Source organism: Benincasa hispida, chromosome 11, assembly GCF_009727055.1.
Source record: "Benincasa hispida cultivar B227 chromosome 11, ASM972705v1, whole genome shotgun sequence".
NCBI classification, from domain to species: domain Eukaryota; kingdom Viridiplantae; phylum Streptophyta; class Magnoliopsida; order Cucurbitales; family Cucurbitaceae; genus Benincasa; species Benincasa hispida.
The window spans coordinates 20418952-20434903 of NC_052359.1; the positions used below are offsets into that span (position 1 = coordinate 20418952).

The following is a 15952-nucleotide window of genomic DNA, read 5'->3' on the forward strand; positions in this document are numbered from 1 at the left end:
GCTCACTCCTGACTCATTGAGGAATGGGCACGGTAAGAGATTATGTGAAGGACCTTAAAGCAAGCTATTGAATTTTTTCTTTTAGAGCTTGGTACAAGCTAAGCCCTTTCGATTCAGCAATAAGAGTTGGTTATAGAATAGTCTTTTGGTCTTAGCTGAATGCCTTGCTTTTCCCTACAGCTAGTAGAGACATCGACTAATAAGATTGACGACAGGAGAACACATGTCGTGCTTGAGACAAATTCTGATTTTCTTACTCATCCTTCTCTTCTTTCTAGGCCTAGTTGCGTTAGATCGAACTCTAAAAGTCAACTTCAATGGGATCCGGTAGCAGGTGCCTCAGACTTCTGCTTTTTTTTTCTTTCTTTTTGCATTCCTTAGGGCCCAACAAAAGGGAGTTTTTTAGAGTTCCTGGCCGCTAAGAATGGATTGGAGAAGGTTACCAAGTTGAGTAGAGGGACGGTGAATGAAGCCGGTGCATGGCAAATGGAATGGTTCATCAAGCCATTTCTCGCCTCAACCCCCTAAATAGGAAGAGGGGTACTTTACAAATAGGGGGTAATTCGCACCTGACTGTGATAGCCCTCTCGATACCTTATGTTCGCTTTGTTACTAGCCATTGGAATAAGAAAGAGATATATAAACGATGATTATGGATGTAGTAAACTCATAGTGGGCTAATTCATGAATTGAATCAAATGGGCCCTTTTTTTAACTAAGCGGTAGAGTCACACTCTTTAAATGTCGTAAGAAATGGGCATAATAAGTAAGAAAGAGCAAGGAAAGACTTTTGCATCCATCCTAGCCATTGAAATCCCCGAATTGCGAGTCTCGAGGGATGGAGACATAAAGGTGCGATAAAGTCCTTGGTGGCTGAGTCTCTCGATATTGAGTCGATCTCGCTCCAAGCGCATAGAGATATAAAGGAGAGGGCATAAGGATGAGACTAGCTTGTAGCGTTCACGTGGTTATACTTTGGTTTCACACGTTACGCTTTCGACTAGAGAACAGAGGGCTCTCGAGCCTGCTAGTGCTAAGAGGTCTTACGAGGTACCCACTACTCGGAGTACCCTCCCAAAAGGAAAAAGATGTGTCTGTCAGGTTCGGTTCTTCTTAGTTGGGTTGGACGGGTTCAACTAGAAATGCTATGCTTAACACAAGACTACCCCTTTTCCCAAAAGCTTCGCGGGAAGCTTTGTTTGGTGTTGATTCTAGACTAGACTGGAAATAACCCTATGACTGACCTAGCTAAAATTTGATGTTGACTCGGGAAAAGCGAAATCCGTGGGATAAAGGGTTTGATTGAGGAGAAAAATGGACTTCCCTTCAAACTATTCTTCTTCGATACCACTTCATGGAATATCCTCTCTTATTGATCTTATGGACCGCTGTTGGTGGTTTAGTTGTAGTAAGGCTGGTAGGATCTAGGGCTGGCCTTTTGTCCTAGATCTAGAGCTAGAGTTAAACAGAGCAATCTTGTATCAGACTAGATTCTTTTTGTAGTTGGATCTCCAAGTTTTTGGAATGCCCCAAATTCTACTTGAGCGGCCAAATCTAGGTCAATCCCAGCAAAGACATCTCTGAACAAGGTTCTAGCACCATGCCAAATGTGTCTGAAGAAGAAGAATAGACTCTTCGTATCAGAGTGGAGTTTTGGTAAGGGAGGGTGGGACCTTACCTTCCTTGCCAATTGCTAAGAGGAATTAGTTCAAGAAAGAAAAAAATAAAGTGTCACGGCCAACCCTATGGGAAAGGACAACGCACTAGTTGTTACAGCTGTCAGAATTTGACATAGAATGTTTCAATCCTTTTTTTGTGATAAAGGATGCGATAAAAGGGCAACTTTTTGCAGATCTAGTGGCCCATCAAAAGACCCTATCGAGCTTTCTGAAGAAACCTTCTTCTCACTAAGCCACTTCGTCCTTGCGTTTGAATGGAATTTGATTGAAAGCCTTGCCCGAAAGTCTTCTTATTTCACAACTTGACTTTTTTCGCTGCTTTCGAGCCTCTTTCTTATTATTAGTAAGATAGGGTTCCGACTCATTCGTATACTCATCCTATTCATGCCACTAGAACCTATTCTTGGTGAACATGATCTGCCATAATCTCTTCGATCCCTTCATTTATGTGCCAGAATGTTCTGATGGATAGGCTGGCTGCACTCCCTTTAAGGTAAGAACAGTTCCTTTTATCCAGAGGATACTAAACCTTGGATGGAAACCCCTTTCTTCTATTTAGCCAGGGAAGTTGGTTAATCTTTAGCCAAAAGGCGGGGAAAGAGGTAATCTAGCTTTAACTTGAAGCTCCCCGAAAACAACATTCGACTTGCATGTCTTACCTCTTTTGGGTATGATTGGGCTCCATTAGTTCGAGTCTACGCCCATCTTTCAGAGTTCAAAGAGGGTTTCATGAGTCCAAAACTGGAGGTTTAGTGTGAGTCCACAAAAGCTGGTCTAGTAGCCGGGGCAGGAGGATTTTTGAGCTTTGACGGACGTCAGGTGTGTGGTAAGTAAGACGAGATCCTACGGTTCACTATGATTTGTACCTTGAACATCCCACTTCACTCCACAAGGGGAAGTGGATATTACGTCCAGACGTCCATTTATATTCAAGGGAGTGTGGTGAATAAGGCAACTTCAGCCTGAAGAATCTTATTCTTTCAAATATACAGAAGTAGTCGATGACTAAAAGGCAAACTTGTTAAGAAAGGCGGCAAGGGGTCTTGTCTGATATAGAACCAGAACAAGGGCGAAGGGAGTTATTTTCCAGTAGCAGGAATCCATTTTATATTCGGGGTTCCCTAATAAATCCCTCATACGGAGGAGACTGGGCCCTGATTTCTAAATGAACCGAACCTCGATACCACATTCAGAAAAAGAGATACGGCTATCTCTGTAGGTTGCACACCCCCTTTAGATCATTCTATTCATGCTTGAAAAGACCCCATCGGTCTACTCCTTTTAAGGGACACCCCCAGCCTTCCTTCTGCTTTCGACCGACAGACATCATTTCATGCTAAAGGAATGATTTGGATCTTTTGAGTTCTGGCTCAGCCCACAGCACAGGAAAGGGTTAAAGATCTTGTAAATACGTTTAAGCGTGCCTTTCTGGATCACAAGCCTTGAGCAAGCAAGCGGGCTTTCTTACTCGTGAGAAAATTTGCTACAGTTTGTACCTCTATATAAAAAACCATCTTACTTGTATTTGATCTTATAAGCCCACTTTGACCCAGGGGGGTGTAGGAGGTCTTTTTAAGCACATGTTTTTCATATCGATCAAGCGAGTTTTGTTTCATTGGTGATAATATCAGTAAAAGAACATTCTTTTGTGCTTCCAGACATGCCACCTTTTTGACATCGAGTTGATGCAGTGACCAAGATCTGTTAGCTGCGTTCTTCTTCTCTAGCATATTATGCCCCTTGACTTGTGGTAGAATGGAAGTAGGCCGTATCTGACATACCTTTCTTCTTGGCTCTATTAGGCTGTGGGTGGAAAAAAAAATAACTCCCTTTATTCAATATCATTATGGGGTAAATAAGGATTGAAAATGAGTAGTTCACTCTGCTTCCCTAGACAAAGGGAGTAGGTCGAGGTCGAGCAAGCACTAAGTTTAAGTAAGTTCTTTGACTGCGAGTGCGAGTGTGGACCAGGGAATAAGGATGATTTTTCAATCTAGTGGAAGGAAAAGCTCTTCCCCTTAATGTTAATGTCCTAGAGCAGGAGAGAGAGTGAACCATCCCTTTACTTTAGGAAGGGCCTTATCGCATTCTCTTTGAAAGGTCATTCTCATTAAAAGAAAAACTTCCTCTCTGTCGATCCTCACTAAGCTTTTTCAGAAAAGTCAGGACAAGAACTATAAATGATTGTAACAGAGACAACCCCGTATTCTCTTAGCCTCTCCACCGGTTCCGAAGACTCTTTCGGCATCAATGTGCTCCAATGAAAGAGATAAGACCCAAAGGAAAAGCAAAAGTGGTTCATATACCTATTTTTTGACCTACTTGACGAAAGGGAACACACTTTGTTTCGTTTTGCCCCTTTCCCCTTCTTATAATAATAAGGTCAGCATTCAAGCCCAGCAAGAAGAGGCCCTTGAGATAGCTTCTTCTATTATCTCATTCGAAAACCTTTCATGTAGCTTAAGCTGACTTACTAAGCGAACATAGGCTTCGGCTTGAAAGCAACAAGCAAGGGATGTTGCAACTTGCGCGAAAGCCGTCGACGATAATACTCTAATCTAATAAGGGTGTAAAAGAAAGAAGAAAGGCAAACAAGCTGTGTCACCCCTGACCATAAAGCTTCTTGCGAGTGCTAAAGCACGAACCCCCATTACTGATGGACAAATCTGTTTGGATCGATAGATCTACTTTAACATTTGAATTTCTCTGACATTCTACGTTCCCGAAACGAATCCTATCAAATATTTCACATTTTCATCCTTCATCCCATTAGAATTCAACAGAAAATGTTCAAAGAATCAGCTTAGTTCTTCGTACCTTTCAATCTCACAACTTTAATAGCTAGGCGCTCGTACGCTTTAAAGGTAGTTGAAGGTATTGCACTAAGAAAGACTCCTGCTGTTGCGTTAGGTCAGTTTTTCACTCAAGCTATTTCTTTAAAAAAAGGAACAAGCAAGATCAGGCTTTTCAATAAGAAAACCCTTAGGCTTGTTATCTAGAAACTTGTTCAGAAATACTGTAAGAAAGGAAGATAGGAGTTTGTCGCTACGTATTCCTGTTCACCAAGAATAGGATCGTTGTCCTGGATGCTCGCCGGCCCATGAACTCTTCAGAGTGGGCCGACACATCGAGCGGACGAGGACCGTTGAAGAAGGGCCTTGACGCGCCGCTCGGATGAATCCCCTACCAATATCTTGGTCTTTTGGAGAGAAGATATCCTTGACCTGTCCATGATTAAAGCCAATGCCCAATTCATTTCTACAATGCAAAGGACATTCAAAACCAATCGGTGGAAGTTCCCCACGCCACCCCAACGTGAATTGGATAGTCTTGATGAAATGAGGCTTTTGGCCTTGAATCATCTAAAGGTCAGAAGATGAGAATAGCTAGAGCCCAATAGGGCTGGCCTTGACAGCAAGTACCTTATCGGATTAGCCCCCAAAACTAATTTATCTTGTGCGCCAGCATATAATGTCAACTTTTTAGCTGCATATAAATATATAAGAGCTCTGGTTGGTCCTTCTCAAGCACCCAACTCCTAATATCAATATCTCAGGCTATGGATACGATACGGGAATGGAACCTCTTAGTACCGAGCAAGGGGAATGCATGCTATTTCCCATTTTCTTCACATCCCACCCAACCCAACTATGTTGTCTCGACATGATAATTGTAGACAGATGGATAGCAATGTAGTGAAGAGCTTTCCTTCCTAGGGCCAACTAGAAAGAAAGAAAGAGGGTATTTTTCTTCCTTCTCCTATTCCTGTCCTTCCTGCCTTTGACTCTCGGTCTCGAGGGACACTTCATTTCCGTATATGCATTATGCAACAAAGACCTATAGCGTCTTCTCTGTGCTTGGAATTAGTAAGACGGGGGGGGGGGGGGGGGGGGGGAGGGGAGTGTTCTTCGGAATGACTGGGCGTAAAGGGCACGTAGGCGGTGAATTGGGTTGAAAGTGAAAGTCGCCAAAAACTGGTGGAGTGCTCTCGAAACCCATTCACTTGAGTGAGACAGGGGAGAGTGGAATTTCGTGTGTAGGGGTGAAATCCGGAGATCTACGAAGGAACGCCAAAAGTGAAGGAAGCTCTATGGGTCCCTACCGACGCTGGGTGCGAAAGCATGGGGAGTGAACGGGATCTCTGCTCGGGATGCATGGGTTGGGCACCCGTTCTTCATTCCCGGTGGGGAATCTACTCTCGGGTCGTCACTTTGTTGCGTTTGGCTCGATCGAAGGCGCTGAAGGAAGATATTGCAAGTGGTCCACTGCCGCCTTAGTTTAATGTTTGATTCCAGCGACAATGAGCTCTGGTAACGTGTGATCTGACATCCAATTGTGAATTTTTGTTCATTTTCTCAGTTAATAACTCATAATCAAATCTAGGAAGTTTCTTAGCACGTAGTGGCAATAGTCTCCTTTTTTGTCCCATCGAATAAAGATTGAATCCTTGTCTTTAGATCAAATCAGAGTTTCCTTAGGTAGCCACCGACCAATAGTTATCCTTAAACTTCCGTGCTTGGTGGAGAAGAAGTGAAGTTATTCGTTTGTGTTTTGATTCTACAGTTCAGACGGAGACGTTGTTGAGTATGTGGCTTGACTTACTCCAAGGTGACTCAAGTCTTGATTGAGTAATAAAAAGGCCATCATGGACTAAGATCCAAACAGATCAATCTTGTTGAGAGGTACTGCCCAAGGAAAGGAAAAGGTTACTTTCGGATCAAGGATAATAAATAAAATGGAAACAAGATATCTAGTTGACAACCTAGAAAGCTTAGCGAACTCATTACTCGTTATTAATCTTACTCGGACGGTGGTAAAGCCAGCCCTGAAACATCTTCCCCGGACGTTGGTCGAGCTTAAACATAATCTCATCTATCGGTGCAGTGAGAAAGAAAAAATGTTATGTTGGTATCTCAATTGGTTAAGAACCCCTCTCCTGAGCTTGAAAGAGAGCTCCAATGAAAGAGATAAGACCCTTTCCTGAACCAGAACTAGAATCGGGCACAAAACGCCGAGGTAGAAAGTTGAAAGCGAGCTCTTTTCGCGTATACGCAATCTCGAAGCACAATTAGCTCACGGACAGCCAGCGGTCGTTTCCTTGCCCTTTAAAGCAAGGCATTGTGCGATATCCTACCATGTTAATGGGTCTCTGGACTGAGATTTAGAGAAGTATTCAATAAGAATCGAGCACTTGTTTCTCAGATCGAGGTCAATTTGACTTGTTTGGGAAGATTTCGTTTTCGTCTCCAATATGTATTCCAGACTACCTTTACTTGTAGGAGTACATCTTGGATTTTCCAATTATGTTATAGACATATCTCTATGTTGTATTGTTTTAGAGCATCTCACTAGAGATTTAGTGAAAAAAATATTTATGCCCATTATCTATGGTAAGACTATAATGAGTACGGCCGAGGATCTGTTCAAGGGCCTCTCTCGCTTTATAACCTATAAAGAAGCTTTCTTTATATCAAAACTTTGTTTTGAATATTGGACAGTCAGAACCAAGTTACTATTATTTCTTTTTCTCCCTTTGTGTTAAGTTTATTTATTTATTTTTTAATAAATGGTTTCCCACAAAAGGATTTTTTTTTAATGAGCACGCCGTGATGATAGGTGGATCTGTTAATTGGTCTGTTCCGATTCTGATAGGTGCACCTGACATGGCATTTCCATGATTAAATAATATTTCATTATGGTTGTTGCCACCAAGTCTCTTGCTCCTATGAAAGATTTCCAAAAACTCGAGTCTTATTTCCTCTTCTTCTTTCGGTGGAGCTTCGTCTTTAGGTTCTTCTTGTAGCCTTATCCCTTTCATTCTTCTTCTGTGAAATGTAGGTTTCAAAAAAGGGAACCGAGGTTATGAGAGTAAATGAGGTTGGGCGGGCTACTCTCCAGGGCCTCATACATATCTCGAAGCCCACCCTCCTTCAAATCCAGACGGGAAAATAGTGTTGATTGAGATGCAGCTCTTTGATCTCCTTTAATTCCATTCCTAAAAACACTTCTATCACACACGGCGAATCGAGTTCAAAGAACTCTCCCCATCAGCAGCGGTATTCTCTCTTGACTCGAGATTATTTTGAACCCTATGGAATTCTCAATCTTCCTTAGGTTTTGTCACAACGAGTGGATTACTCATTTCTTAATGAAAGAAGAACAAATGCAGCAGGATGCATTCAATGAATTAGTTCCAGGACATATGGCCGTGCAGGACGGCTTTGCTTAAGACCGAAATGCTACCCCCACTTGAACTCAAGAAATGTTGGCAATACAGTATGAGTTGGCACTGACATAGATATTCCTTACAAGTTCTTCTTCTTATTCTTCAATCCGACCATCTTCTCACGCATAAGTTGAATAAGAACTTGTTAAACGAGTAATGAGCACACCGAGCAAGAGATCTCGACAGTTAGACAGAAAGTTTGTCAGGGGCGGTAGTGGGGATGCACTGAGCGACCGAAGCAAAGAAAGAATCAAGCTAGGGAAACTCCAGATTTACTAAAGGCCTCCTTAATTAAGGGCTTCTAATGCTTTGGTTGTAGGCAGGCCAGGTCCAACCCTTTGATGTTGTTCTCCTCATCTTTCAGAAAAAGGAGCTAACTCTTTCTTTCTTGAAAGAAAGCACGTATGATGTCGATGGCCCGAGGTAGAGCACTCAATGGGCTAGGGTGGCCCCATTTCACCTTACCAACCCTAGGGAAACTCCGAATACAGGCCTAGATTTTTTGTACAGATAGACTTTGAGGGTGCTAAGATTCAAAGTCGAGAGGGAAACAACCCATCCTAAGGGGGTTCGAGGATGAAGAAATAAAAGTAGCAGAAAACGTTACTGATGAGGATGAGCCCTATCATAGTCCGACCTATCCGTATATATTGTGGGTGGAATCCAAGAGTCCAAAATGATGCAGATCTTGAGGCCAAAGCTTGACTAATAAGGGTTCGCTCTCGTTCTTTGGACCAACTTCTTACCGAACAAAAAAGGGTTAGTCACTCTTTTTCACATACACCGGGAGAAAAGTTTACGGAAGAACTAGGTTTTTCATATATATATATGGGCAATGGCACTTCGACTGTAATCAGAGGTCGAGGGAATGTGTAATTGCTGTTGGAAAATGCTTGAAGCAGAGGAAGAAGAAGAAGAGAGGTATGTGACTTCTTGAGTGAGACTAATGGCTTTGTTTCTGAACTAAGCATCACCAATTAAATTCTTTGGAAGTTGAATCATTCAACGTCGGCCTACCACCTTTCTTTTTCAAGGTTGAGCTTCTTCAATTCAAGTAGTGTCTTTTTCCTATTCTTATTGGTAAATAGCGTCTGGAAGCGAAGGCATTATTGAACGAAAGAGATGCCAGGTCGGTTAATTACCATAGTCAGTCTTTACTTAACTCGGCTCAAGCAATGCCCAAAGACTCCCATGCCTTTCTTGGTTGGACCAACCCGCACTTTCTCACAAGTCTTTCTTCATTTTTCGAGCAAGAAGCGAAACTACACTACAGGGATGAAATGAAAAGTGTTTCTTACGATTATGCCCAACAGTGCACTTGAGCAATTTGCCCATAAAGGAATAACAACTTTTTCTTGATGGGCCTCTCAAAACAAAGTTGGCAGGCAACCCAATCTATGAGTAGGTACTTCTCACAGCTTTGAAAGAAGGTTTACAACCAACTTTCCATTTACACATAGTCGTTATTGTCATGACGTGTTCCTATTTCGGTAAGCAAAAAGAGTTTGAAGCACAAGGATTTTCAGAACTTTTGAGCAAGTTAGGTCTCTATCTTTCACTCATGTGTATAGTACCTGACATTGCAAGCAAATAGAGAGCCCTCGCCCATTTGAGTCGGTCGTTCTAAGCCGAAAAGCATACCAGCTGTTTGAGTCGCGAAAGGGCTGCTCATGCTTGCTATAACAATTCCTCACTTTAGCCTTCAAACCAGTTCCTCATGTTAGAACTCGCTGGCCTATTGCGCTTTCTGGTAGGTTGCCGGGTCAAATTCTTCTTTCGTGCTAGCCCTTGACTGTGACCTTGTGAAACTCTCTTATCTTATTGAGATTGAAGACTCTATTCTGGCTACTGGAGTATTCATCTCCATCTCTCTTAACTAACGAAAAATCGAAATGCTTCAAATCCGTTATTTGTAGAATTTTGTTACTGTTGAATTGGGACCGAGACAAAAAAAGCTCTTCTATCGAAGAAGTGCGCATCTCCTTTGTTGAAGTAACTACAAATGGTTTGGTTCGTCTTCATCTGACGAATTGGCTCGGACACCAGACCGCTCGTGCCCGCCCCCATAACCACACGGGCTCGCCCTAAATTGAATGGCTTTCTTAGTTACGAGTCGCCCTGACTCGAGTTCCCATGTCCGCTCTTCTCTGACCGAAACCCAAGAAGTTGGCTTTGCCAAAAATGGATGATTACTGTGTAGAAGCTCTTTGTTTCCATTGGGAATGAAAAACTTCAAACTAGCACTGGTTTGATAGAAAGGAAAGCTAGCAAACCAGTCCCTATACTGTTTAGAAAGACAAGCAAGCTATCTGTTAGCAGTAGTAGAGATATGAGCACTTACAGGAAGTGAAGTTACCCACTTGATAGGGTAACGAACGATGAGCTTGACTTTCTGCTTCTCTGATTTTGCTTAATACTTATTTCTTTAAGTTAAGTCAATCTAGAATAGTTTGCATAACTGATTGACTTTCTTGGCTTTAACAACCTTTTCCCATAGGGCTTACGGTTGATCAAACCACCGCAACCATTTCTTTTTTTGATGTTTTTATTTCTGAAGGGCTTACGGGTCATTACACCAAAGGAGTGAAAAGAGTTTATCAGGTAATCGATTTAAAAACCTGATCCCCAAAGCAAACGGTAAACAAATACCTCTGGGTATTCCTACCCTGCAGGATAGATGTTTACAGGGATTGTGAAATCTAATAAAGTCCCTCACCACAGCAACTTTTACAATTTCTCAATGCCTTCCACCCCCTTCAATCATTATAGCCTCTCCATCGGTTCCGAAGACTCCTTCGGCATAAATGTGCTCCAATGAAAGAAAAAGACCCTTTCCTAAACCAGAACCGGGCACAAAATTCCGAGGTAGAAAGTCGAATGAACCATCTATTCGTACTTCTTGTCTCAACTCTTGTCTTCGACGACGAGCCCGTTGCATGGCCTTTCATTGAATCAAATCAAACAAGATTTCTCATTTGCTCCACTCAACAACAACAGGTCTCAACTCTGCACATCCAAAATAGCAGCCCTAAGAAGACATGATCCCAAGCGGATACTTGACATGTACCCCTTCTTCGGGGTCCATCACAAGGGAAACGATAACCAAGATTTGCTTTATCCTCGATAATACTTGATCATCCGAGAATGTGAAAAAACTTTCTGCCATTTTAGAGGCACTAATCGTAGTAGAGCACGAGTATGTGGATAAATGAAAGTTAAGGATTTTAGGAGCTACCAAATTCTGGTTTCCCTTTATCCTGATTCACACCCGATGAAAAATAATTTGAAAAAGACAACGGAGATGCAAAGTCAGCACTCGATCGACCTGATTCTCTTGAGGTAGCATACCCTAGATTGAAGGAATAGGAAATTGGGTACTCAACAGAAGGTCGGGAAGAGTTTCCACCTCAACCGAAATAGAATAAGGAGAAAGAAAAGATCAAGAGAAGGAACGAACTACTCGATCGACTCAAATTAGATGCTTCTATTTCTCAATCTTTCTGCCTTGCTCCTACGGGACGAAAAAAGTGAAATCAGGTCTTTTTCTATTTCAAAAAATGAAAGCCCATTTCTACTTCTCAAAAAAAGAATACCAAGACAGCTATTCAAATGCTTAAAGCTTCCCCAGTTTGGGGGATTAATTGATTGGATACCCGAGAACCATAATCTTTCCTTGGGAGGACCATGCATCCGCTCCAAATGCATCCCATAGCCTATCTTTCATTAGCATCCGTTACTGATCCAGGCGTACTTCTTTCTATCATGATAAAAACCCTTCTTTTCCCTTTTTTTGATATGGGTATGGCATCGAAACAGTGACCGAAACCTGTCCCTGACCTATTTGTGAGTAGACAACGATGCAATGTTTGATGCACCTTTTCTTTTAAGAACCGCCCCTTGTCCTGGAGACTCTCCAACTGGGGAGGGGCTTGCTATTTTAACCTTTTCTCCCGGTGTATGTGATAAAGAGTGACTAACCCTTTTTTGTTCAGTCAGAAGTTGGTCCAAAGAACGAGAGTGGGACCGTACTATGAGATAGAGGCAAGGCAGAATAAGCGATGTTGGAGGCAGGGCATTTTCTTTAACCATGTCTCAAAAGAAAGTATCCAGGCTTCCTTGCCTCTATCTCTATCTAAGTCAATTTCTTCTTCAATCGATTCATAAGACCTCCCATTTGAAATAGCAAAAGAAAAGGACTCGGCCTAACGGGTGAACATGGCGGTCTTCGACTCCACGGATCTACTGACACCTTTTGAAGCACTTTCCTCTCGCTGTCAGCTTTGGTTCTTGTTCTAGGTTGGGTGTCACTGTTTATTATTGATTGTCCCATGAGCTTTTGGGCTAGGATACAAGAGATCCATGAATCGGGATCCTAATGCATATAGTTACAAATGGTCCAATGGGAGTAAGAATTTCCAGGAACATTTCATTTCTGAGCAGAAGCCCTTGCAACGTTTTGCAAGTTCCTTCCTTTGTTGAGCTCTGTCATCCCGCTCTTTGAGATCTTTCATTGGCTCTTTTCATTCAGGTGGGCTTGGAAGTAGCCATCCTTTGAAGAAAGCATAATAGCTCACTGGTCTAGCTCCATGGCACCGAAAATGTATCGGGGCTCAAGTGATTCATCGAAGCTACGAGACCTTGAAAGCAGCTTTTTCAAGTGTTAGTAGCGGGACGTTCTGTCAATCTTCTTCCTTGTCGGATTCTCTATGGGATAAATAAAAAAAAGTATATACCCCAGACTCGCGATTCGAAGATTTCCTTGGCTAGGATGGAGAGACGGGAATGTAAATAGGAAACATCGCCTTGATAGTGAAAGAGAGGCCCTAATGGAAGATGGGCTTTTTTTTTTCTGGTCTTTGCGTCCCGAGAGTAGCCTTAGTTTTAATCTACCTTTAGGGAGATTTGGCAAAAGCGAAATACCTCCTAACGTAATTCGAATGGGGGCGGACCTGACTGCTGATCCCAAGGGAGAAAAACATGGAATTGATAGGGAACCGTAGCCAAGTGGCTAAGGCATAAGTATGCAAAACTTGTATTCGTTGGTTTAAATCCAACCGGCTTCGAATTGGGAGGGCGATCCCATCTTGATGCTCATTCAGGATTGCAAATTACTTAGGCTTAGAGGGTGGTCCCCCTTTCTCACGTAAAAGCGATCAAAATTCTTTTGCTTTTTTTCGGCATGTCCTTATGGGCCTCAATTACTTCTAAGAGTAATTATAGGTGGACTTTAATTGCAATAGGTTTTTTTTAATAGGTTATGGCTTTCATCGAGCAAGTTCAAATGAAGTTTATGATACTTAAACTATAACTAAAACTAACATGTAGCAATAGCGGAGTAAGAGGTCGATCACAAAATTGAATTCCAAAATGTAACAATTTGGGGGGAAGAGGGGGGTGGGAGGGAAGAGGTGTCTCTGATTTCCAAGGACAAGCACGAAAAAGTCAAATTAAAGAACCCGACATTCGATGCTGTCTCTTATACACATCTAGATGTGTATAAGAGACAGCTTATTATCTTATTCACTTCCTGAAAACAGGGCTAGCGCGCCTAACAGGAGATTCAAATTAAAGAACCCGGCATTCGATGCAGCAGATTCAATGGATTAGCGCACCGCAGGTTAATCTCTCATTTTTGGGAGAGCGGATTGGGGGTTTGAAGAAAAAAAAACACGTAGCTTCGTTCCTCAACAAAGTGTGAACTTCCCATCAGACGGCAACCCTTTCGGGGGTTCCTTAGGGACTGATTGATGGAATTGGTAAGGAAAAAAATGGGATTGTGATGTGCTTCAACTTCTCCAATCTTCAACTCTACCATGAAAGATTCTCTTCTCTCTCAATTAGTACAATGTGCCATTTTTCCAAGTGGGACACTAAAGTTTTATTCCTTTTATCATTTTTAATTTTTAATTTTTATATATGTTTGGCCATGATTTGTAACTCTATATAGCATCAAAGTTGAGATGGCCGAGTTGGTCTAAGGCGCTTGATTAAGGTTTTGGTCCAAAAGGGCGTGGGTTCAAACCCACTCTTAACATCTATTTATAATATTTTAGCTTTTTAGTTCGCTATTGATTTATAGAATACATAGGTCACAAAGTTAGACCAAAATTTTACAAGTGCCCAACTGGGTGGCAAGTTGGTAATTAAAGAAAATAATACGCCTTCCTCTTTCATTTTCATTTCCAAATCGAAAGCTAGATTCTTTTTTTGACTTCTTTCAAAGAAAGAGCATGGAATTAAGAAAAGAAGAGAGGAGGAAAGTGATTCACTGGTGGAGTTTGTCACAAAGATAGTTAGCATAAATAGGACATTAGTAAGCATCGGAGTAGATAGATCTCTACTAAACAAAGCCAAAGAAAGTCATGCATTAAAACACACTACTTGCGTCTACAGACACTTATTTAAACCTTCTTAAAAAAAAAAAAATAGTCGACAGAATATTCTAGTATCCTCGGTGCCCGTGGGTGATAGCCTGCACTATGAGTGCTTGCTGCTCCGCCCGCAACGCTTGCAGCCTCCCCTCCAAATCCTTGATACGCTTTTTGGCAGCGCGAATGCACGCTTCTTTCCAAAGATGGAATCGCTAGTAATCGCGGATCAGCATGCCCCGGTGAATATGTACCCGGGCCCTGTACATACCGCCCGTCACACCCTGGGAATGGGTTTCGCCCAAAGCATGGGACTAATGATCACCCATGACTTCTGATAAATTCATCCTCATTCCTATTTGGGATGTGGATAGTCCAATTTACATCATCGTAGAATTTCATATGGAAGATACTCAGAGCTAGAGAAGAAAGGGTTATTTTACTTTCTATGTCCACGGAAAATGAAACTGGAATGATTTCAATTGTTCACACCTCTGTCCTAAATCGAAGTTGCACCTAAAAGCAATAGCATTTCATCGGAATACATCCTATCTTTTCACCTTAGTAGTCCTATGCATAGTCAGTACTATAGCCCCAATCATCAATGGTACGACAGACAGCGCTGCGTACATGCGAATTAGCTTCCGAGGTCAAGCAATCTCAATTTCACTACATGATTGATTTGCAATGAATGCTGGGCTGGGCCACCTTGAATGGCAGAGCCGCATGCGGGGAGACCTGCACGTCAGTTTGGTGTACGGTCAGTTCACCGAGAAGATCGCCCTCCCAATTCGAAGTTTTTTCTTGGAAGTTTCAACCTTGTTAACTATGACAACAGTCGCGACTTCTGTATATTTGAAAGAATAAGATTCTTCAGGCTGAAGCCGCCTTATTCACCACACTCCCAAGAAAGATAAATAAAGGGAGGATTGAACCAATTTAATAGCTTTTTCTCTTTCTTACTTCTCGTTTCATAGAACGATGATGAAAACAGACTACTATACAGCTATTTTAAGTTCGAATCAGATGAATCACTCAATGCAAGTGTATTAATTTCATTTGGATTTGGCAATCAAGTTGGAATAGAATAATCAATCCTGGCTAGCTTTCAGGACAAATTGAAGGCCCCCAACGGAATCAAAAACATCCCACGAAGAAAAAGAGAGAGGCTTATGAAGTGAATACCAAAAAGAGGTAGCGGAAAGCTGGCTAAGCTTTGCTTCCCTCCCCTCCCCCCTTCCCCTCTCCCTATCGGTCTAGCGTCTTCGAACCTTCCCTTTTATAATGAAGTGGAAAGTCTTCACTTAGTAGTCGGCATTCTATCCCACAATTTTTCCCATTTAGAAACTAAGGAGAAGGACAGGGGTCGCTAGGTCAGAAAAGCGATAACTGCAAATTCTCCCCAAGTAGGATTTGAACCCACGACCAATCAGTTAACAACCGACCGCTCTACCACTAAGCTACTGAGGGCAGAATTGTGGCCGTGAGGCTTTCCTCTCGTACCATGCCTGTTTCCACTTCCTTTCCTGTAAACAGAAGATTAGCAGACATGATCAATAGCTCTTACAGAAGGTAATGTAAGAGCCACTTCTTTCTTGATAGGGGGGCTTCTATTCACCAACGACTAAAAGTGGCCTACTTTCTACTTTGTTACTATGGAGCCGGGCGGCAAGCAAGTG

The 15952-nt window shown here is 42.2% G+C and overlaps 1 non-coding gene across 1 annotated transcript; it reads right to left on the reverse strand.

Moving 5' to 3' along the window:
- Positions 1–15671: 15671 nt before the first annotated feature.
- Positions 15672–15743, reverse strand: TRNAN-GUU. The gene has a single exon. It is a non-coding gene; the product is annotated as a tRNA-Asn (tRNA).
- Between the last annotated feature and the right edge of the window lie 209 nt (positions 15744–15952).